This window comes from Macaca fascicularis, chromosome 7 (assembly GCF_037993035.2).
Source record: "Macaca fascicularis isolate 582-1 chromosome 7, T2T-MFA8v1.1".
Classification (NCBI taxonomy): Eukaryota; Metazoa; Chordata; class Mammalia; order Primates; family Cercopithecidae; genus Macaca; species Macaca fascicularis.
In genome coordinates, this window is record NC_088381.1 from 8,240,537 (window position 1) to 8,264,399 (window position 23,863).

At 43.0% G+C, this 23,863-nt stretch overlaps 1 protein-coding gene across 5 annotated transcripts in view; it reads left to right on the plus strand.

Moving 5' to 3' along the window:
• ENTREP2 (endosomal transmembrane epsin interactor 2) overlaps window positions 1–23,863 on the plus strand; it is a 446,665-nt gene that overhangs the window by 341,967 nt on the left and 80,835 nt on the right. The window lies entirely within an intron of this gene.

A 23,863-nucleotide genomic window follows, 5' to 3' on the forward strand; every position in this document is an offset into this window, starting at 1 on the left:
TCTTTTTGGCCTATGCAAATTATTTTCTCTGTAAGCTAATTTTTACCTTTGGCCCTTGATGCCAACTTTGAACTCTCTCCGTATAACAAAATTATAATGGATATAAGCTATATCCATTTTTTAAATTATAGATATCTGTCATTAAATTGTGTAGAATTGTGGGTGTGAGGTTAACACTACCTTATTGCTTATGTAGGATAAGTTATTTAAACACAGTAATATTCTGTATTACTAGATCGCCATAGTAATGATACTTGGTTTTATGTCTCACTTATATGATAGCCAAATTCCTGATAGCTTTAACTAAAGAGTACAGTTACAAACCCAGAGGTAAACTCAAAAGCTATCAGTCAGAAGCTCCCACTTCCACTTGTACTTTTCAATGTGGGAAAGGTATTGAGTCAATCTCCAAGCCTTGAATAGAGCCTGATGAAATAAACAGGTTACTTATTTATCAAACTTTATTACTAGCAGATCAAATATAGCACAGAGAAGGATTAGTAGAGGAAGACATTCTGACATGAAGGGACATCTGAAAAGGTTGGAGATAGGAAGACTTCAAAAACGAAAAAGGCTATTTAGTGTTAGGGCAAATGGTTTACTATCTGAGAACCTCAGAATTTAATGAAGTATTTTAAATATATTGTGACAAAGTATGATAAGTAATCTTAGTTAAGTCTTTAAGAATAACTTAACACGGGCCGGGCGCGGTGGCTCAAGCCTGTAATCCCAGCACTTTGGGAGGCCGAGGCGGGCGGATCACGAGGTCAGGAGATCGAGACCATCCTGGCTGACATGGTGAAACCCCGTCTCTACTAAAAAATACAAAAAACTAGCCGGGCGAGGTGGCGGGCGCCTGTAGTCCCAGCTACTGGGGAGGCTGAGGCAGGAGAATTGCGTGAACCCGGGAGGCGGAGCCTGCAGTGAGCTGAGATCCGGCCACTGCACTCCAGCCTGGGCGGCAGAGCGAGACTCCGTCTCAAAAAAAAAAAAAAAAAAAGAATAACTTAACACGATATTCACTTTCTCTATTTTAAAAAGCAGATAGCTGGACGTGGTGGCACACCACCTATAATCCCAGCTACTTGGGAAGCTGGGACAGGAGGATCGCTTGAGCCCAGAAGTTTGAGATCAGCCTGGTCAATATAGCAAGACCCTGTCCCTTAAAAAAAATTAATTCACTGGGTGTGGTGGTGCTTGCCTGTAGTCCCAGCTACTAAGGAGGCTGAGGCAGGAGGATTGCTTGAGCCCAGGAGTTCAAGGCTCCAGTGAGCTATGATTGTACCACTGTACTCCAGCGTGGGTGACGGAGAGAGACCCCCATCTCTTAAAAAATTTTTTTTAAAAAAGGCAGATGATTGCCTTTATATATTTTACAAATGTTCCTTTCAAAAACTTTTTTTTTTAAATTAGCACTAAAGCCATAAGATTTGGTTGGCTGAAAGTTTACATGTTAGATAACTCATATGTCAACAGTAATGCAGAAATTAAATATTGCTGTATTACTTATTTGGTGTGAAATAGATCTAATTTAAACTGATTTCTTAGAGAAATATTCAGAAACTAATTGTAAAATGAATTAGAAAACTTCCTTTGTACTTCTGATCTTAAATTATTTCTTTTGGGGCCAGGCGTGGTGGCTAACACCTATAATCCCAGCACTTTTAGAGGCCGAGGTGGGCAGATCACCTGAGGTCAGGAGTTTGAGACCGGCCTGGCCAACATGGCGAAATCCCATCTCTACTAAAAACAAAATTTAGCTAGACGTGGTGGCCCACGTCTGTAATCCCAGCTACTCAGGAGGTTGAGGCAGGAGAATCCCTAGAACCTGGGAGGCGGAGGTTACTGTGAGCCAAGATTGTGCCACTGCACTCCAGCCTGGGCAGCAAAGTGAGACTCCGTCTCAAAAAAAAAAAAAAAAAAGAAAAATTATTCCTCATGGACCTGAGATGAATTTCTGATCTTAAATTACTCTTTATGGACCTGAGTTGACCTGTATTGCTATAAGGTTTTCTATTCTTGAGAAAGAATGAATGAATTGGTAAATTAATTTGCAAACTAAGGAATTAAGCATGTTTTATTTTATATGTTTATTATAGAGGTATTAACAGTGAAGAACAATTATGTTTTGCCTTTAAGGCAAACCTTTAATTATGGCAAAACATAACTATAGCATACATAGTTTTGCCTTTAAGGCAAAACATAACTATAGCATACTATATTAGACTACTGTTTATAACTACTCTATAATTAAAGAGTCTTTTACTAAGGATACATGGATATAAATAATATATCACTATCAGAGATTTTATAGCCAGATTTATATCCTAGTTAATCACATACAATTATTTTCATAGCATTATGTTGAATATTATATTCAATTTAAGTTGATACTTAATTTACATATGATATGGGATATGAGAGGAAGAGAAAAATTATGATTAAATCCCAGATTTTTTACATCAATGCCTGGGTAGGGTAAATAGTAAGGCCATTTACCAGGGTTGAGTAGCTTGGAAGTAGAAATCAGGTGGTTCTTTGTCTTTTTGGCTATGTAAAGTATGATATGCATTTTAGTCATGTGAGTAGAGATGCTCTGTAAGAAGTTAGTTTTGAGTGGCTTTGGCAGAAGCTGCCTCGTAGGAGACTATCAGAAATGTAGCTTTGTAATAAGATCTCTGAGCAGAAATGTTCTAATGGTGGAAAATGTATCTAATTAATTAAATTCTGAGTTTTTACATACCTTTTTGTTCATCAGCATTTTAACTTTTAAAGTACTAGGAACTTCACATTGCAGGCTCACATTACCTAAAGATAACTTCTAAAAGTTAACAGAGACTGCCCACCATCATTTGTCTCTCCTAGACTAGTGGAATAATCCCTTTAGTAGTCTTCTCACATCCACTCAGGCTATAGTTTATTCTCTACCAGCAGCCAGAGTAAAACTTTAAGGTGTAACTATAACCATGTGATGTGATTCATCTGCCTAAAACTTTTTTTGTTGTTTTGTTTTTTGAGATGGAGCCTCGTTCTGTCACCCAGGCTGGAGTACAGTGGCGCGATCGGCTCACTGCAAGCTCCTCCTCCCAGGTTTACGCCATTCTCCTGCCCAGCCTCCCAGGTAGCTGGGATACTACCATGCCCGCCACCACGCCCGGCTAATTTTTTGTATTTTTAGTAGAGACGGGGTTTCACCATGTTAGCCAGGATGGTGTTGATCTCCTGACCTCGTGATCCACCTGCCTCGGCTTCCCAAAGTGCTGGGATTACAGGTGTGAGCCACCGCACCCGGTCCATCTGTCTTAAACTTTTTAATTGCTTCCCATAGCCTTTCAAAAGAACCCAAATCCACACCTTGGCTTACAAACCCTACATGACTTGGTTTCTGTATCAATAATCTCATCTCAGGCCACTATGGCATCATTCACTAAGCTCTTGCCAAACAGACTTACTTTCATTTCTTTTAACACTCTAACCTCCTTTCCCTTTCAGATCCCTTGTACATGCTGTTTCCTCTACCAAAACTACTTTTTTTGTTGAGCAACTTCTACTCATTTTAAAAATTCACCAAGATAGTACTCTCACAAAAATAACTTCACAATGTCTAGTAGGTCTCCTCTTTTCCTTCCTTTGTGACTTGTTATTTTTCTTCATTGCATTTGTCAAATTTGTAATCATACATTTATTTAGGGGATTGTTTAATATCTACCTTCCTGCATATTCTCTAAATATTTTCATTTACTGTAATTTTCTCTGTGCCTAAAATCATACGTTATGTGGTAAATAATATTTGTTAAATGAGTGAGTAAATGAATCAATTCTTTAAGCAACTAATTATTTAAGAACTGTAGGGATTACTTCAGCTTGGGAGAAATGTGATCAGATTTGCATATTGGAAAGATCATTTTGGCAACATTATAAATGATTGACTGGAAAGAGTAAGACTGAAAATGCCAAGAACATGTAAGAGGCCATTGCTATAGTCCACCTAAGAGATTATGAGGGATGCAACCTAAGGCAATAGTAGTGAGAAGTGGGAATGGACAGATTTTAAAAATAGTTGAAAGGTTGAATTCATGGGACTTTGAGACTAAGTTAGAAATGAATGAGAGTATGATATCCAGGTGTCTTGGTAGGATGATAATGAACCATCAGCCAACGTAGAGATTTTAGGAGGAACAGCTGATTTGAGGGGAGAAAAAGGTATGTGAGTTTTTTTTTTTTTAATGTTAAGTTTGAAGTGTCTTTGGATATCCACATGGAGAAATCTCATAGATGATTGAATGGCTATATGATGCTGGAAGTCACCAAAGTGGTCTGAGGTAGAAATAAAGAGAGTTTATAGATAGGAATTGAAACCATGGGAGTGGATGAGATTGTCTAGAAAAAGAGAATGGAGTGAGAAGAGTAGAGTCCGCACTACAGGAGCAAGTAGAGAAAAGGATCAAGCTAATGAGACCAAACAGGAATGATCAGAGAAGTATGCAGGGCAGAAAGAATGCCATATCTAAAGCCAGGAGAAAAGAACTGCAGGGAGGGACAGGTTAGTAATGCCACGTGAAGCAATGATACCAACTCCTAAAAGGTCTGGGAAATCCTTTTTTAAATTTGGCAACATGATTGCTTTGACATTTTAGTTTGAGATATGATGTAGTGAAGGCAGGAAGCCAGATAGTAGTGGTTTGAGGAGAAAGGTTTGGGGAAAAAGGTAGAGACATTGGAAAATGCTCATCATCACTCACCATCAGAGAAATGCAAATCAAAACCACAATGAGATGCCATCTCACACCAGTTAGAATGGCAATCATTAAAAAGTCAGGAAACAACAGGTGCTGGAGAGGATGTGGAGAAATAGGAACACTTTCACACTATTGGTGGGAGTGTAAACTAGTTCAACCATTGTGGAAAACAGTGTGGCGATTCCTCAAGGATCTAGAACTAGAAATATCATTTGACCCAGCCATCCCATTACTGGGTATATACCCAAAGGATTATAAATCATGCTGCTATAAAGACACATGCGCACGTATGTTTATTGCGGCACTATTCACAATAGCAAAGACTTGGAATCAACCCAAATGTCCATCAGTGACAGACTGGATTAAGAAAATGTGGCACATATACACCATGGAATACTATGCAGCCATAAAAAAGGATGAGTTTGTGTCCTTTGTAGGGACATGGATGTAGCTGGAAACCATCATTCTCAGCAAACTATCACAAGAACAGAAAACCAAACACCACATGTTCTCTCTCACAGGTAGGAATTGAACAATGAGAACACTTGGACACAGGAAGGGGAATATCACACATTGGGGCCTATTGTAGGGAGGAGGGAGGGGGGAGGGATAGCATTAGGAGATATACCTAATGTAAATGACGAGTTAATGGGTGCAGCACACCAACATGGCACATGTATACATATGTAACAAACCTGCATGTTGTGCATATGTACCGTAGAACTTAAAGTATATAAAAAAAAAAAAAGGAATTGAAAGATAGAGCAAAAATAGTGTCGGGTATAGGGGGTGGTAGGTTCAAAACTGAGCATGTTTACAGAGTAAATAGAAAGATTGTGTGTTCAAGATGTAAGGGATAGTTGATGTCACCAGATACGCTGTTATTTCAAAATTTTAACCTATATCAAGATTCTTGTTCTCAGTTTTACCATAGAGAATGGAAAAAGTAGTACATTTAATAAGTTTCCTTTTTGAATATATCTCTGACTAATGATTATTTAAGCATATTTTAAATTTCTTTTTCATACTTTTAACGAAACACTAAAGCTTTTTGAAAATTGATAGTTCAGTTTTATATTTATGTCACAAAATATTTCTTCACCATCTTCCTGGTGCCCAAGTGATTTTATATGTTGTTTAATTTCTCATAGCATTTTCATAGATTTCTTTATTTGGAAGGATTACCAAGGACAAAAATGTTACTAATAAAAGTTTTTTAATTAAAAAAAAGAAAAGAAAAGATTCACCAATTAAACTGTCAGACTGATGATAGCTAAGGATATAGTTATCTGGCAATGTTTGCATTTTTTTATATTTGTGATCTATTTGGGCTTTGAATCATTGTTGAAGTCATGAGCATAAAATAGTTCATATATTATTTAGTATTTTACAATATTTTTATACATTTCTAATATTTTAAGTTCCTCTGTATGCAAAGTCTGTTATCTCACTGATAATTTGTATGTTTTGACTTTTTTTCCTCTTTTTGATTGGGCTTCTAAATTAATAATTTAACAGTGTATTACTCTATTTATGACAGTGAGAGTCCATTTTCTTTTTTGGTTATGGTAAAATATAAACAGTATAAAGTTTACTAAATTAACCATTTTAAGTGTACAATTCAGTGGCATTAAGTACATTCACATTGTGAGAAACCACGACCAACATCCATTTCCAGAACTTTTTCATCATCCCTAATAGAAACTTTATATCCATCAAACAATAACTTTTCATTTCTCTGCTTCCCCAGCCCCTGATAACCAATATTCTACTTTCTCTCTCTATGAATTTATCCCATTCTAGGTCACTCATGTAAGTGGAAGCATACAGTATCTGTTCTTTTTTTTTTTTTTCTTTTTCTGAGACGGAGTCTTGCTGTGTCGCACAGGCTGGAGTGCAGTGGTATGATCTCGGCTCACTGCAACTTCCACCTCTCGGATTCAAGTGATTCTCCTGCCTCAGCCTCCTGAGTGGCTGGGATTACAGGCGCCCACCACCATGCCCGGCTAATTTTTGTATTTTTAGTAGAGGCGGGGTTTCCCAATGTTAGCCAGGCTGGTCTTGAACTGATCCAGCCGCCTCGGCCTCCCAAAGTGTTGGGATAACAGGTGTGAGCCACTGCGCCTGGCACAGCATTTGTCCTTTTGTGTCTGGCATCTTTCACTTAGCATCATGTTTTCAAGTTTCTTTTTTTTTTTTTTTTTCCTCATCGGTAAGTTTTGTCTACTTATGTTTATGAGAGATGTTTGGTCTCAGTCCTGTTGACTTCTGTTATATGCGGTGTGATTAAAATTCTCATATCTTGGCTCAGAACTGCAGAAATGTGTCCTTCATTTTCTGTAACTGACTTCTACTTGGCATGTAGAAGTGAGTTACTTCTGTGGCCACTGATTTAGAAAAATTGAATTCAGCTCTTACCACTGCCCAGTGGTTCCCCGTTTACCAGTTTAAAAGTCTCCTCAGGATTAACTTTGTCTCTTTCCAGAGGGTATTCAGCCCCTCCACTCCTCTTTTCCTTCCATCTTCTCCTTTTCTCCCTGGTGGCGGCTGGGTGTGGGGGAAGCAGATTTAGCCTCACAGCAGTGGGAGGGTGGGAGTCCCTGTTCTGTGCTCTGTCCTCCCAGCCCTTTCTGGCCTGCAGTGACGACCCAGCTGATGAGCCTGATGACCCTTACGGACCTTGGGTGTAGGTGTGAGGGCAACATCGCAGACCCTTGCACCCTAAATATGCCGGCCGCTCCTCCGCTTTTCCTGCCTTGCTCCCCACCTCCTGTAAACTCCAGGTGCCTTAAAGACCAGCCTGCAAACACAGGGCACAGATCTCCAGATGCTCATAAACATGTTTCAGATTTCTGGGACCCAATGACCTTTGTTTGCTATTCTCAGCCTGGTGGCAGAGCCATGAGGGATCTGGGCACCTGAGAAGGGCCCCTGGCTGAATTCTATTCTAAGGAACTATATTCCAGTCCTAGCTCCCTCTTCCTGCCTGTTCTCTGTATTACTGTCCCTTTCTTTTCGGCAAATCTGTTTCTTGGGCCACATCCCGTGTCGTTCCCCCTCCAGCCAGTCCTCCAAGCCGCTGAACCCAGAGCTCTTCCTCCTCTGAGTGTCCAGCGTGGGGCTGTGGCAGTAACTCAGGAGACATCTGCCGAAGGGTGATCTGGGCAGGATGTTCACAGCAGACTCTGCTCTCCGTGTGTGACAACCTAGTTTGGTTAGCTGAGGTCATCTGGTTAAGCATTTCGTGATTCTGTTTGTTACTATTTTAAAAAGGCACTTTTATTTGAATGAGCCAATATTGTTGCTGAATCTGTCGGGACCACAGGTTAAGAAAGTGGCACATTTTGGAGGAGGACCTTAATTTTGAGACTATCACATTTTTTCCAAAGCCTGTTTGAATTTCTTCTTGAGGGGGTAGCCACCTCTATTACCAGCACTCTGATCTCAGAATTGAAAGCCTCAGTCTCCAAGCCAACACCAATTATGTCGCCAGGGTCCTCAGAAGAGCCCCATAGTAACCAGGGCAACCCTGATTTAGCTTCCTCATCCTGAGTAATGAATTACAGGAGGACATAGCCTCAGGCTGGGGCTGCTGGACGGTCTGGCTTGAAGTCTTCATCTCTGTTCCCATTGTTGCCCAAAGGCACAGCTTTTTATTGTACTAATCACAGGTCAGGGATAGCTTTGGCCTCTCTCGGCTTCATGGGAAATTTAGCATTTGACAGCTATTTGTGCGTTGTCATGATGGCCCAGAATTTTTCCCTTTGTAGGAACATCATTCTGTTTTCATTCATCTTCATGAGAATTTGCTATTATTATAGATAAAGAGATTCCATGGCAAAAACCATGGAATGCAAGTTGACTCCAAACCCCCAAAGTTTCCCAGCAAAGTACACATTCCCAGCAAAATAAAAATTGGTATGTTTTAAGTAGGGTAACAGTGGTTCCATAGAAGTATGTATCTGTCCATAGTGTACATTCACTCATGCTTTGATGCAGTGGATTAATACATTGTACAGAGGGAGCGCCCCGTGTCCAGCATGTTCTGAGTGCTGGGAACATGTCAGTGTCAAGATGACAAGTCCTGGAGACAAGACAAGTCCTGGCTCTGCTCCCTTCTGGTGAGCAGCTCGGGCTCCAAGGAAAGACGTGGGGAGCTGCCATGGACGTGGCCAATACCTGTCTGAGCACCTGGCCTGCAAGCCGAGGCCTAAAGGATGCAGAGAGGTGGTTGGGGGCAAGGCCCCGAGGCTAATTTCAGTTTGGAGAACAGGAAGGCGGGGGTGAGGCGCAGGGGCTGATGTGCTCAGAATTCGCAGCTTCAGCCCGTGCTGTGTGTCCCCCGGTTCCGTGGGCGTTGTTCTCACCGCATGCTCGACCATGATACTACTTCTCTCCACTGACTCTGCATCTGCCTGGTGGGGAAAGCAATGTGCTGGCCTCTGGTAGTTTTGTTTCTGTGATTTCATGGCCGGGGCACTTGGTGAGCCTCAGGTCTCCAGCCACCTGTTAGGGGATGCTTTTGTCATCCCTGTAGACAGGTCCTGGTAAGCTGTGGGTGGAAGTGACTCACTGCCTGATTCCCACGGTTCCTCACCAAAAGGCAACAAGATCTTGAAGGTTCATCGTCTGTCACAGCAGCTATGTGGACCCGGATGGATCATCTAGCATTCCTTGGCAGATCCCCGAAGGTCAGTGTGTAGAGGTTTTATTTTCTCTTGGACTGGACTCCTCCTGCTTCTGAGTACATGGCTGGCGCTATTTGTGTTCACAGGCGGAGCTGAGGGGGGCAAGCTTCAGACTTTACTTCATGTGCATTGAGACTTCTCAGTCCTCTGTCAGCTGAGCCCTCTCCAGAGAGTGCCTGCCTTTCTTCTGCCAGGATATCTGCAGTGTGGAAGGATGAGGCCTTTCTTTCTGCTGCAGGGACTGGGGAGAGGGCTGGAGACCCAGGGGCTCCAGGACCAGCCTCTCTGGCTACCTTTCCATTCCCTCCATCCCCTCCTCCCACACCCTGGCCAAGAGCGCCACTGCAGGAAGCCTACTGAGCCCGCATTTGTATTTAGCAGGGCTTTAATGTCTGCAACAAGTGTGGTCTCCAGTGGGAAAAAGGACCATTCAAACTGTCTCTTGGATTTACAGCTCAGTTTTAGGGGGTATTAGTGGTTAAACTGATATCCAGTTACACTACTGGAGTCAACCCATGCATGTGTGTCTGTGTCCTCTGGACTCCCCACTAGCATGTCTGCAAAGGCACAAGCTCACAGGGACAGATATGATAGCAGGAGAGGTGTCCCCACATGGAAGATGGAGAGCCAATGGAGCTGGACACCTTTCTTTGCAGAGAGGAGGAAACAGAATCCCAGAGGCTGCCGGGAGCCAGGCCAGACACAAACTCACTCCAGCCCGGAACCAAGAGGACTTGTCTGGAGGGAGCAGCTGCCACCCATGGCCTAGTGAACCTGGAACTCGAAACTTTTCAAGAGAAGCTAAGAATTGTGATTTTTTAAATGTGACGTTCCCCAACTCTACCCTCAAATACTTTATGATCTCCCCCAAGAATAAAAGAAAGTAAACTTTAAAAGTCACTTTCCGTTGGCCCACAGGTGACCAGTCAGCAGCAGCCCTGCCCAGCTTCTTTGTTTGATTTGTTCCTGTCATTGAAGTTGATCAACAGAGAGTAATGGGTTAAGGACTGACCAGGTGTCCAGTGCTGTTTTCATGTTTGGAGTTTTGCCTAGAAACACACAACACTGCTCTGAGCAGTTTTCTCCTGAATCGCTCTGAAAGTTATGAGATTGTATCACATGCTATTCTGTTGGATTAGAGACCAGACAAAAACTTAAACTCATAAAAACGTTATTCCTTATTGGTTTTTATTTATGGTATGTTCTAGGAAAGAACAAATACCAACCCGTAGGCATTTGCATCTGTAAATGTGGTAATTCCTAGTGGGGAGAGCATGAGGGAGCTGGACCCATTCAGAAGCTGGAATGTCTGGAGAGTGAAACAGGCCCCTGAGCCTCTCCTGAACGCCTCATTCTGCACTTCCTGCAGCATGTTCTCCTGAGCGTGAGTGACGCGAGATGCAAATGGGTGTTATTTTAAATGTAAGAAGGAAGAGGAGGAGGAAGACGTGGTCCACTTCATATGCTCACCTCTCTTCTTGGAGGGTGACAGTGTTACTGAAAAGGGGTCCCGATCCAGACCCCACGAGAGAGTTCTTGGATCTCACGCAAGAAGGAATTCGAGGCGAGTCCATAGACTAAAGTGAAAGTGAGTTTATTAAGTACGCAAAGGAATAAAGAATGGCTACTCGATAGGCAGAGCAACCCTGAGGGATGCTGGTTGCCCATTTTCATGTCAATTTCTTGATGATATGCCAAACAAGACGTGGATGATTCATGCCTTTCCTTTTTAGACCATATAGGGTAACTTCCTGACATTGCCATGGGATTTGTAAACTGTCATGGCGCTGATGGGAATGTAGTACTGAGGGTGACCAGAGGTCACTCCTGTCACCATCTTGGTTTTGGTGGGATTCAGCCGGCTTCTTTACTATAACCTGTTTTATCAGCAGGGTCTTTATGACCTGTATGTTGTGCTGACCTCCTATCTCATCCCGTGACTTAGAATGCCTAGCCATCTGGGAATGCAGCCCAGTAGGTCTCAGCCTTATTTTACCCAGCCCCTATCCAAGATGAAGTTGCTCTGGTTCACACACCTCTGACGGCAACACACACTGAAATATTACAAGTTGAAGAAGTCATGCAGGAGAGCTCCTAATTTAATTTTTTTGAAACACTATTTTCCCAAGTTAACTTGACAACAGAACCTCATGTCGATTCTTTCCGATTTGTTGTTATTCCAAGCATTGCTGCTGCTAACATTCTTGCTTGGGTCTCTGTGGTGGAAGATTGTACAATGTTCCTTATTTTCCTGTTACCCAGCACAATTCTCTTTAGCCCTTTCTCCCTTTCTGTCAGCAAAGCGGAGCTCTACTTTGATGACCGTGCTAATTAATGAGATTTCTGAGTCGGGCTTAAAAGTGCAAGTTTACATTATTAACAGAAGAGTCTCAGAAGGAGACAAGGCAAGGCAGGGAGGAGGAATCTCTAACTTATTCCACGTCTCTCGTGTGATAAGAGCGCCTCAGGAGTGGCAGTCTTATTTTCCTGTTCAAGAGGAGGCTTGTGTGAACGTTCCTAACTCAGCAAGCTAGGCTGTCCTTGAAAGTGTCGCTGCGGTGGCTCACGCTTGTAATCCCAGCACTTTGGGAGGCCAAGGTGAGTGGATAATGAGGTCAGGAGTTCAAGACCAGCCTGGCCAACACACTGAAACCCCGTCTCCACTAAAAATACAAAAATTAGCTGGGCGTGGTGGCAGGCGCCTGTAGTCCCAGCTACTCAGGAGGCTGAGGCAGGAGAATGGCTTGAACCCGGGAGGCAGAGATTGCAGTGAGCCAAGATTGTACCACTGCACTCCAGCCTGGGCAACAGAGTGAGACTCTGTCTCAAAAAAAAAGAAAAGAAAAAAGAAAGAAAGTGTCATTTGCATTAAAAGGTGGTGTAAAAATTCCCAGGGCTCTAGGAATGGTTGCCATGTCCTAGGAAGACATGCCTTCAAAGAGAACTCAGGATTCTGGCTTGGTGCTCTCACTAGACAGATTCCTTCTTGGCAGGAGTTCCAACTGGCATCACAGATTCCTACAGTCCTCAGATTTATTCTCATCCTGTCTCTCTCTCCCTCATCACGATGGTACACATGAAATGAAAAATTAAAAGCCTGTGACTCAGATCTACTATTTCACAAATAATTTGAGCGTCTGTTGCACAGCAGCAGATGAATTAGCAAACGGAATATGATGAAATGAAGACCAAAACAAAGGTGAAATATCTGGTGCTAGAAATGAGAAGCAGATAGTTTTTTTTTTCCCTAAAAGGTCAACGAATGTTATAAGACTTAATTGTATGATTTATATGATAAAAGTTCTATTTTCTGGAATTAAATAACTTTTTCCTAAGTGTTTTGTGTATACACATTCATGCACCAAACAAAACCCTAGATTCTCATCAGATTTGAGATTTTAAAGGAGTCCCAAATTCCTTTAGATATATATTTTTTGATGTAAGTTTGCCACCGTTCCCATGGAGCAGGTAGAAACACACTTAGCAGATAAAGCGTAATTACATACAAAGAATGTGGCAGCTCCTCTCCTTCCTCGGCCACATGAGTACGTTTCCTGTGCCACATGCCTGTGTTCTAATAGGCTTTAATTGCATGAAAAGTGAAAATCACAAACACTGATCAGTCATAAAGGCCAGGCTTCTTTACATAAAATATGATAATAAAAGCAATGCACAGCCAAAAATAACGTGCATTTAAAGGTAAAAATTTAAATTCTGATGAGCTCGGACAGAATCATAACAGACCTGGTAGGAACCTTTCTGATCCTGGTTTCTCTGGATTCACATGTGCTGAATGAAAACTAGTAGGCCAGGCCCTGGGGGTGCCGAGCCCCTGAAGGTTCTAGGCTAGGCGCTGGAGCCAGCCCACGCAGACCCGTGAGCTAGCCCAGCAGGGCTCCCCAGCCCACAGCTTCAAATAAGCCCTAGAAATCAGGCAGGCAGCCAGGGCTGCTGCCATTAAGCACGGCGGCCTCTGGTCTACTGTCTCTCCTCTCTACTTAAAGCTTTAATTTCCAATTTTCTTTTTTATTTATTTTTATTTTTTGTTTTTCCATAAGTTATTGGGGAACAGGTGGTATTTGGTTACATGAGTAAGATCTTCAGTGGCGATTTGTGAGATTTTGGTGCACCCATCACCAGAGCAGCGTCACTGTACCCTATTTGTAGTCCTTTATCCCTCACCCCCTTCCTACTTTTCCCCTCAAGTACCCACAGTCCATTGTATTATTATTATGCCTTTGCATCCTCGTAACTTAGCTGCCACATATCAGTGAGAACATACGATGTTTGGTTTTCCATTCCTGATTTACTTCACTTAGAATAATAGTCTCCAGTCTCATCCAGGTCACTGTAAATGCCATTAATTCCTTTTTATGGCTGAGTAGAATTCCATTATACACACACACACACACACACACACACACACACACACACACACAGAGCACAGTTCCTTTATACATTAATTGACTGATGGGCATTTGGATTGCTTCCACAATTTTGCAGTTGCGAACTGTGCTGCTATAAACATGTGTGTGCAAGTATCCTTTTCATACAGTCACTTCTTTTCCTCTGCATAGATACCCAGTAGTGGGATTGCTGAATCAAATGGTAGTTCTACTTTTAGTTCTTTAAGGAATCTCCACACTGTTTTCCATAGGGGTTGTACTAGTTTACATTCCCACCAGCAGTGTAGAAGTGTTTCCTGATCACGGCATCCACAGCAACATCTACTAGTTTTTGATTTGATTATGACCATTCTTGCAGGAGTAAGATGATATTGCATTATGGTTTTGATTTGCATTTTCCTGATCATTAGTGATGTTGGGCATTTTTTCATATGTTTGTTGGCCATTTGTATATCTTCTTTTGAGAACTATCTATTCATGTCCTTAGCCTACTTTTTGATGGGATTTTTTTTTCTCTTACTGATTTGTTTGAGTTCATTGTAGATTCTGGCAATTAGCCCTTTGTGAGATGTATAGACTGTGAAGATGTTCTGCTACCCTGTGGGTTGTCTGTTTACTCTGATGACTGTTCCTTTGACCGTGCAAAAGCTCTTTAGTGTAATTAAGTCCTGACTATCTTTGTTTTTATTGCATTTGTTTTTGGGTTCCTGGTCATGAATTCCTTGCCTAAGCCAACATCTAGAAGGCTTTTTCCAAAGTTATCTTCTAGAATTTTTATAGTTTCAGGTCTTAGATTTAAGTCTTTAATCCATCTTGAGTTGATTTTTATATAAAGTGAGAGATGAGGATCCAGTTTCATTCTCCTTCATGTGGCTAGTCAGTTACCCCAGCACCATTTGTTGAAAAGGGTGTCCTTTCCCCCACTTCATGTTTTTGTCTGCTTTGTCAAAGATCAGTTGGCTGTAAATATTTGGGTTTATTTCTGGGTTCTCTATTCTATTCCATGGGTCTGTGTGCCTGTTTTTATACCAGTACCATGCTGTTTTGGTGACTGTGCCATATAGTATAGTTGGAAATCAGGTAGTGTGATGCCTCCAGATTTGTTCTTTTTGCTTAGTCTTGCTTTGACTATGTGGGCTCTTTTTTGGTTCCGTATGAATTTTAGAATTGTTTTTTCTAATTCTATGAAGAGTGATGGTGGTATTTTGATGGGGCTTGCATTGAATTTGTAGATTGCTTTTGGCAGTATGGTCATTTTCACAATATTGATTCTACCCATCCATGAGCATGGGATGTGAAGACAAAGGGCATATATTCTTGGGAGTTCTAGGGCCCTGCCCACCATGGGTTCCTCTCTAAACTACCACAGCCAATGCTTTCTGGAAAGTGCTACCTCCCGGCAGGAGGCCAACCAGCACAACAATAGAGCATTAAACCACCAAAGCTAAGAACCCTCACATAGTCAGTCCATTGCACCCCGTTGCCATCTCCACTGGAACAGGCACTGGTATCCACGCTGAAAGACCCACAGATGGTTCATATCACAGAACTCTGTGCAGACCACCCCAAGTACCAGCCTGGAGCCTGATAGAACTTGCTGGGTGGCCAGACCCAGAAGACAGACAACAATCACTGCAGTTCTGCTCATAGGAGCCACATCCATAGGCAAAGAGGGAGATTACCACACCAAGGGAACACCCCATGGGAAACAAAGAATCTGAACAACAGCCTTCAGCCCTAGACCTTCCCTCTGACAGAGCCTACCCAAATGAGAAGGAATCAGAAAACCAACCCTGGTAATATGATAAAACAGTATTCTTTAATACTCCCAAAAAATCACAGTAGTTCACCAACAATGGATCCAAACCAAGAAGAAATCCCTGATTTACCTGAAAAAGAATTCAGGAGATTAGTTATTAGACAAACCAGGGAGGCACCAGAGAAAGACAAATTCTGATGTAAGGAAATCCAAAAAACAATACAAGAAGTGAAGGGAGAAATGTTCATGGAAATAGACAGCATAAGGAAAAAACAATCAAAAATTCAGGAAACAGTGGACACACTTATAGAAATGCAAAGTGCTCTGGAAAGTCTCAGGAATAGAATTCAACAAGTAGAAGAAAGAAATTCAGAGCTTGAAGACAAGGTCTTCAAATGAACCCAGTCCAACAGAGACAAAGAAAAAGAAAATATGAACAAAGCCTCCAAGAAGTCTGGGACTATGTTAAATGACCAACCCTAAGAATAATCAGTGTCCCTAAGGAAGAAGCAAATTCTAAAACTTAGAAAACATATTTGGGGGAATAATAGAGGAAATTTTCCCCAGCCTTGCTAGAGACCTAGATATCCAAGTACAAGAAACACCCGGAACACCTGGGAAATTCATCACAAAAAGATCATCACCTAGGCACATTGTCATCAGGTTATCCAAAGTTAGACAAAGGAAAGAATCTTAAGAGCTGTGACACAGAGGCACTAGGTAACCTATAAATGAAAACCTAATGGATTAACAGCAGATTTCTCAGAAGAAACCCTACAAGCTAGAAGGGATCAGGGTCCTATCTTCAGCCTCCTGAAACAAAACAATTATCAGCCAAGAATTTTGTATCCAGTGAAACTAAGCATCATATATGAAGGAAAGATGCCATCTTTTTCAGATAAACAAATGCTGAGAGAATTCACCACTACCAAGCCACCACTACAAGAACTGCTAAAAGGCGCTCTAAATCTTCAAACGAATCCTGGAAACACATCAAAACAGAACCTCTTTAAAACATAAATCACACAGGACCTATAAAACAAAAATACAAATTAAAAAAACAAAAACAAAAAAACCAAAGTACACAGGCAACAAATAGCACAATGAATGCAATGGTACCTCACATCTCAATACTAACATTGAATGTAAACAGCCTAAATGCTCAACTTAAAAGATACAGAACCGCAGAATAGATAAGAACTCACCAACCAACTGCTGCCTTCAGGAGACTCAGAACTCGGATGCTTCAGGAGCATCAGAACTCAACAACCATCTGCTGCCTTCAGGAGCTCACCTAACACAGAAGGACTCACATAAACTTAAAGAGGTGGAAAAAGGCATTTCACGCAAATTGACACCAAAAGGGAGCAGGGGTAGCTATTCTTCTATCAGACAAAACAAACTTTAAAGCAACAGCAGTTAAAAGAGACAAAGTGGGACATTTATATAATGGTGTATTAGTCTAGGTTCTCTAGAGGGACAGAACTAATGGAATATATATATATATATATATATATATATATGAGTTTATTATTAATTCACATTATCACAAGGTCTCACAATATGCTGTCTGCAGGCTGAGGAGCGTGGAGAGCCAGTCCAAGTTCCAAAACTGAAGAACTTCGAGTCTGATGTTTGAGGGCAGGAAGAATCCAGCACGGGAGAAAGATGTAGGCTGGGAGGCTAGGCCAGGCTCTCTTTTTCACACTTTTCTGCCTGCTTATATTCCATCTGCACGGGCAGCTGATTAGATTGTTCCCACCCAGATTAAGGGTGGGTCTGCCTTTCCCAGCCCACTGACTCAAATGTTATTCTCCTTTGGCAACACCCTCACAGACACACCCAGGATCAATACTTTGTGTCCTTCAATCCAATCAAGTTGACACTTAGTATTAATAATCACAGATGATATTTTCCTGTCCAAAGGAAAATATCACAGTCCTAAACATATATGCACCTAACACTGGAGCTCCAAAATTCATAAAACAATTACTAACAGACCTAAGAAATGAGATAGACAGCAACACAATAATAGTGGGGGACTTCAATACTCCACTAACAGCATTAGACAGGTCATCAAGACAGAAAGTCAACAAAGAAACAATGGATTTAAACTATACCCTGGAACAAATGTACTTAACAAATATATACAGAACATTTCATCCAAGAACCACAGAATACACATTCAGTCAACAGCATGTGGAACTTTCTCCAAGTTAGCCCATACGATAGGCCATAAAACGAGCCTCAATAAATTTAAGAAAATTAAAATTATATCAAGCACTCTCTTTGACCACAGTAGAATAAAACTGGAAATCAACTCCAAAAGAAATCTTCAAAACCATGCTGATACATGGAAATTAAATAACCTGCTCCTGAATTGAGACTTGGGTCAAAAATGAAATCAAGATGGAAATTTAAAAATTCTTCAAACTGAATGACAGTAATGACACAAACTATCGAAACCTCTGGGATGCAGCAAAGGTGGCACTAAGAGGAAAGTTCATAGCCCTAAACGCCTACATCAAAAAGACTGAAAGGGCACACACTGACACTCTAAGGTCACATCTCAAGGAACTAGAGAAACAAGAACCAGCAAAAGAAAGGAAATAACAAACCCAGCAGAAGAAAGGAAATAACCAAGATCAGAACAGAACTAAATGAAATTGAAACAAAAAAATACAAAAGATAAATGAAACAAAAAGCTGGTTCTTTGAAAACATAAGTAAAATTGATAGACCATTAGCAAAATTAACCAAGAAAAGAGAGAAAACCCAAATAAGCTCATTAAGAAATGAAACGAGAGGTATTACAACTGACACCACTGAAATACAAAAGATCATTCAAGGCTACTGTGAACAACTTTGTGCACATAAACTAGAAAACCTAGAAGAGATGGATAAATTCCTGGAAAAATACAACCGTCCTAGTGTCAGTCAGGAAGAATTAGATACCCTGAACAGACCGATAACCAGCAGCAAGATTGAAATGACACTTTAAAAAAATTGCCAACAAAAAAAAGTCCAGGACCAGATGGATTCACAGCAAAATTCTACCAGATATTCAAAAAGGAATTGGTACCAATCCTTTTGAAACTGTTCCACAAGATAGAGAAAGGAGGAACCCTCCCTAATTCATTCTATGAAGCCAGCATCACCCCAATACCAAGACCAGGAAAGGACATAATCGAAAAAGAAAACTACAGACTGATATTCTTGATGAACATAGATGCTAAATCCTTAACAAAATACTAGCTAACTGAATCCAACAACATATCAAAAAGATAATCCACCATGATCAAGTGGGTTTCATACCAGGGATGCAGAAATGGTTTAACATATGCAAGTCAATAAATGTGACACACCACATAAACAGAATTAAAAACAAAAATCACATGATCATCTCAATAGATGCAGAAAAAGCATTCAAAATCCAGCATCCCTTTATTGTTAAAACTCTCAGCAAAATCGGTATACAAATGACATACCTCACTGTAATAAAAGCCATCTATGCCAACCCCACAGCCAACATAATTCCAAATGGGGAAAAGTTGAAGGCATCCCCTCTGAGAATGGGAACAAGACAAGGATGCCCACTCTGACCACTCTACTGAAGTCCTAGCCAGGGCAGTCAGACAAGAGAAAGTAATTTCCCATATTCTGAGAACGATTTGTCCTAAAGAATTCCGAAGTGAAGTGAGACATAGATCTGAAGTCACTGGAGCAGGGACTGAGCCATGTTGGGAGGGGCTTGTGGAGCAACCTCAGGGCTGAGGCTATGAGCTGTCTGAACCCTGCACCTGGGCTCCTGGGCTGTCCAGGCCCTCAACCGCAAACCAGCGAGGGGCTCGGCGTGGCCCCTAGCACCATGCTGGAAGAGCCTGAGTGGGGCCCCAGGAGTGGCCTTTCCATCACATGAGCTTCCCGAGCCATCTGCCTGTCCCTCACCCACCTTGGCTGGTGTTTCCTGTGCAGGGCACACAGTGAGTGTGTCTGAGAGGTGGTTGGGTGTACTGTCGCACAGCACGATGGTCGCAGAACACCATGACTCTCCACTGGCTTCACCATAGAGGGGATGATGGGCAGATTTTCATCATTTTACTGTAGGACAAATGAGGCCTCCCTCATTTATAGCAGTAGCAAAAACAAAATGCAGAAATCTTCCTAGTAAAAGACTGAAGAAATAATTTGATTTTTTACTCTTGCCATTATTATGTCGTAACCTGAATAACTGCATATTTTACAGAAAATCCCCTTCTGTTAATCATCTGATCCTAAGTGTTAAGAGTAACATGTGGTATTTGCACAGTTCATACCCATGGATTGCATTCTGGGACATCTGAATGCATTTAAAGCACAGGTGTCTATTGAAAATATACGTAGCAAAGAGATGAATTGGGGTAAGAGATGGTACCTGGGATTTGTTGTAGTCCATTACGGTGGGATGCCAGACACAGAGACCCCTTCTTTGAAAGAAGAGTTTATTACTCACAGTTTCCAAGAGGAAGGGGCTGTGCTACCCAGGCAAGACCACACAGAGAAGCTCGGAGGGATCTAGGGCAGCAGTCCCCAGCCATATTAGCACCAGGGACCAGTTTTGTGGAAGACAATTTTTCCATGAACTGGGGGAGGGTGCAGGTCAGGGATGGTTATAGTTGAAAGTGATCCACCTCAGATCATCAGGCATTAGATTCTCATAAGGAGCGTGCCACCTAGATCCCTTGCATGCACAGTTCACAACAGGAATCGCACTCCTATGAGAATATAATGCTGCTGCTGATCTGACAGGAGGTGGAACTCAGGCAGTAATGCTCACCCACCGCTTGCCTCCTGCTGTGAGACCCAGTTCCTAACGGGTCAAGGACTGGGACTGGTCTGTGGCCCAGGGTTTGGGGACCCCTGACCTAGGGGACAGCATGGGCCAGATCCTTGATTGTGTTTTTTGTGGGGAGGAATGTGCAGGCATGTTTGAGCCAGGTTAGAATTGGCTGGTTTGACCTGTTGGCTGTAGGAGTAGCCCCCAGTCGTCTAGTACCTTACCTGGCCCTGGGATGATTTAGGGCAGGGGAAATAGTGGCTTAGTTGTGAGAGTTAAATGAAGGGTGTGGTTGGAGGTGTGAGCTGTGGATTGGTTGGTCTGCATAGGAAGAGTGGGCTTGCAAGAGAGTTGCTTACTATCTGAAGGAATCAGCTAGTCTCTCCTGGATTAGTAGACCCCAAGATGTCAACGCATCTTAAAATGCAGAAAGTAAAAAGCATTATACAAAACCTTCTTGAAACCTTTAAAATCCAGTTGAATTAACCCAGGTGACACTTTTGCCTCCCACTTTTTTGTTTTTACATCCATCCGCTCATTTCAGAGTCAGTTGTGAGCAGCCACCACATGCCAGGGAGTAGTTTGTGCTCTGATGGGGTGACAGCTGAGTAGAGTGACCCTGCAGGGGTACCGGGGCACAGAGAGACTCACGGGGAGAGGGAAACTCAGTCGCCAAGAGCAGAGGAAGATGCTCAGGCTGAGTCTTGGAAGAAGCCCACCTTTTCCCTGTGTGAGACCCGCACATTCCAAGCAGAGGATCCAGAATCAAAACGCGACTTTCTTTTTTGCTTCCACCATCCCTGGAAGGTATCCTCATGACCATGGTCCTTCTGTCTCTGTGGGAAACTGAGGCAGGCCTTGAGGTCCACTCAGTCATAAGCAACAGACTCTCCCCCGGACTATTCATGTATTTTTTATTTGTTTTTTATTTTGTTTTGAGACGGAGTCTCTCTCTGTTGCCCAGGCTGGAGTGCAGTGGGGTGATCTCAGCCCACAACCTCTGACTCCCGGGTTGAAGTGATTTCCCTGCTTCAGCCTCCCAAGTAGCTGGGATTACAGGTGCCCACCACCACGCCCGGCTAATTTTTGTATTTTTAGTAGAGATGGGGTTTCACTATGTTAGCCAGGCTGGTCTCCAACTCCTGACCTCAGGCAGTCTGCCCACCTTGGCCTCCCAAAGTGCTGAGATTACAGGCGTGAGCCACCACGACCAGACAGGTTTGTGTATTTTTGAAAAATTAATCCTCTGTGTTAGCTCAGACATAGCCAGAGAAGAAAGCACGCATTTTAAGTATGGAACCCAATGACTCTTGGCAGGTGACCAAACCCATGGAACAGACATTTAGATCAGAAGTAAAACATCTCCAGCTTCCCGGGAGCCCCGCCCTTCCTTCTCCCGGTTACTCACACCACATTCTCCGTGGGCACCTGCTACCCTAACTTCTAATGTCATGGAAGAATTCTTACTGGCTTTCAGCTTTATAAATAGAATCATATGTAATTGACCCTTTTGTTTCTTGCTTTTTTCATTCAACATGTCAGTTAGATTCACTCATCTTATTGCAAGTAGCTCTGGTTTCCTGTTTTCCATGGTGTGAGTACATTGCAGTGTGTTTTCCCCACTCTCCTCCCAGTGTGAGGCTATCGTGGATGCACAGGCGTCGCTATTCTCGTGTATTGCTTCGGATGACATCCATCCGTTGGTTACACCAGAGTGAAGTCTCTGGGTTATAGGGTATACCTATAGGTATGTAGGTATAGGTATGTTTAGCTTTGGTAGATACTGCCAAACTGTTTTCCGAAGTTGTCCCTGTTAATTTTCACTCCCACCAGGGGTGTATGTGAGTTCTGTTTACTGAGGAATCTGACATCTGTGGTGTGCTGGCGCCTCCCTCAAACCTCAGCTGTCACTTCCTGCAGAAGCACAGAGAGAACTGCTTCCCCTGCGGCTGGACAGAGGCTTGAGAGCACTCTGAGGCCGCCCTATTCGCCAGCATTTCTAGATCATTTCAAAGTAGATGACACGTTTAAGGAATCAGCTAATTCCCTCTTAGTAAGCATCAACATTTTACAATGTCTTTATGTATTTAGTTGGAAGCATTTTATTTTCTCTTATTTTTGGCCCTGTCTACTTATAGGTAGGGCAGGGTTGGCAAGTAGGTTTCACGTTGTGTGCCAGCTTCCTCCGCCTGGCATTAAGTGCCCAGAACAGTGTGCTGAGTAGGATTCTGAGGCTGTTATCTGGACTCGGGGTAGAGGGAGGAGAGGGTGAAAGCAAAAGTGGGAAATGGTGGGATGTGTGTTCTGTGTTTGCCATCCCTGCTGTAGGGGACACAAAAGGGAGTCTCAATTCTCAGGAATCCTGGCATTTGTAGGCCCCCCAGGGGAGAGCTGGGCTAGGAGGGGCCAGTGTGGGGGTTTGTGTCCCTACCTTGGCAGGGAAGGTGGGGTGACCCCCACTGAGGACTGCATTCCCAACCTAGTGGGGAGGCTGGGGGAGATCCCTCAGTGACACGCCAGTCCACATGCTTCCACGCCAACTGTGCAGAAAAGGGAAACCCCCCCAACTGATGGGCTGGCTTTATCCCCAGGCCTGGCAGGGACTGGATTCAGCACCTCTCCAGGAACAAACAGGTGCCCGGTCCCTGGTGCTCTGGAGTAAGGAAGAGAGGGGTGAAGCCAGCTGGACTTCCTGGGTCAAGTGGGGACTTGGAGAACTTTTCTGTCTTACCAGAGGATTGTAAAACACACCAATCAGCACCCTGTAGCTAGGTTTGTAAAATGCACCAATCAGAGCTCTTTAAAATGCACCAAATCAGCGCTCTGTAAAATGCACCAATCAACAGGATTCTAAAAGTAGCCAGTCGCGAGGAGGATTGAGAAAAGGGCATTCTGATAGGACAGAAAGGGAACATGGGCGGGGACAAAGAAGGGAATAAAAGCTGGCCACCCCAGCCAGCAGAGGCAACAGTTCTCGCTCCTTGTGAAAGTTTTGCCGTTTCACGCTTGGCAATAAAACTTGCTGCTACTCACTATTTGGGTCCATGCCATCTTTAAGAGTTGTAACACTCACCGGGAAGATCTGCAGCTTCGTTCTTTAAGTCAACGTGACCACGAACCCACCAGCAGGAATGAACTCTGGACACAACACCGGACCACATGCTTCCACACTTCCACGCCCATTGTGTAGTACAGGGGAAATCCCCCAGTGATGGGCCAGCTTTGTCCCCAGGCCTGGCGGGGACCGGATTCAGCACCTCTCCAGGAACAAACAGGTGCCCAGTCCCTGGTGCTCTGGAGTGAGGAAGAGCTGGAGGGGCCGGATGAGGACAGTGCTGCAGGAGCTGCTGGGCGAATGGATTCGAACCCCACGACGGAAAGCGCTCCCTGTCATCCAACCCAGGGAGCACCTCTATGCTGACCCTGAGGTTACACTGCGGAGACGGTGGTGAAGGT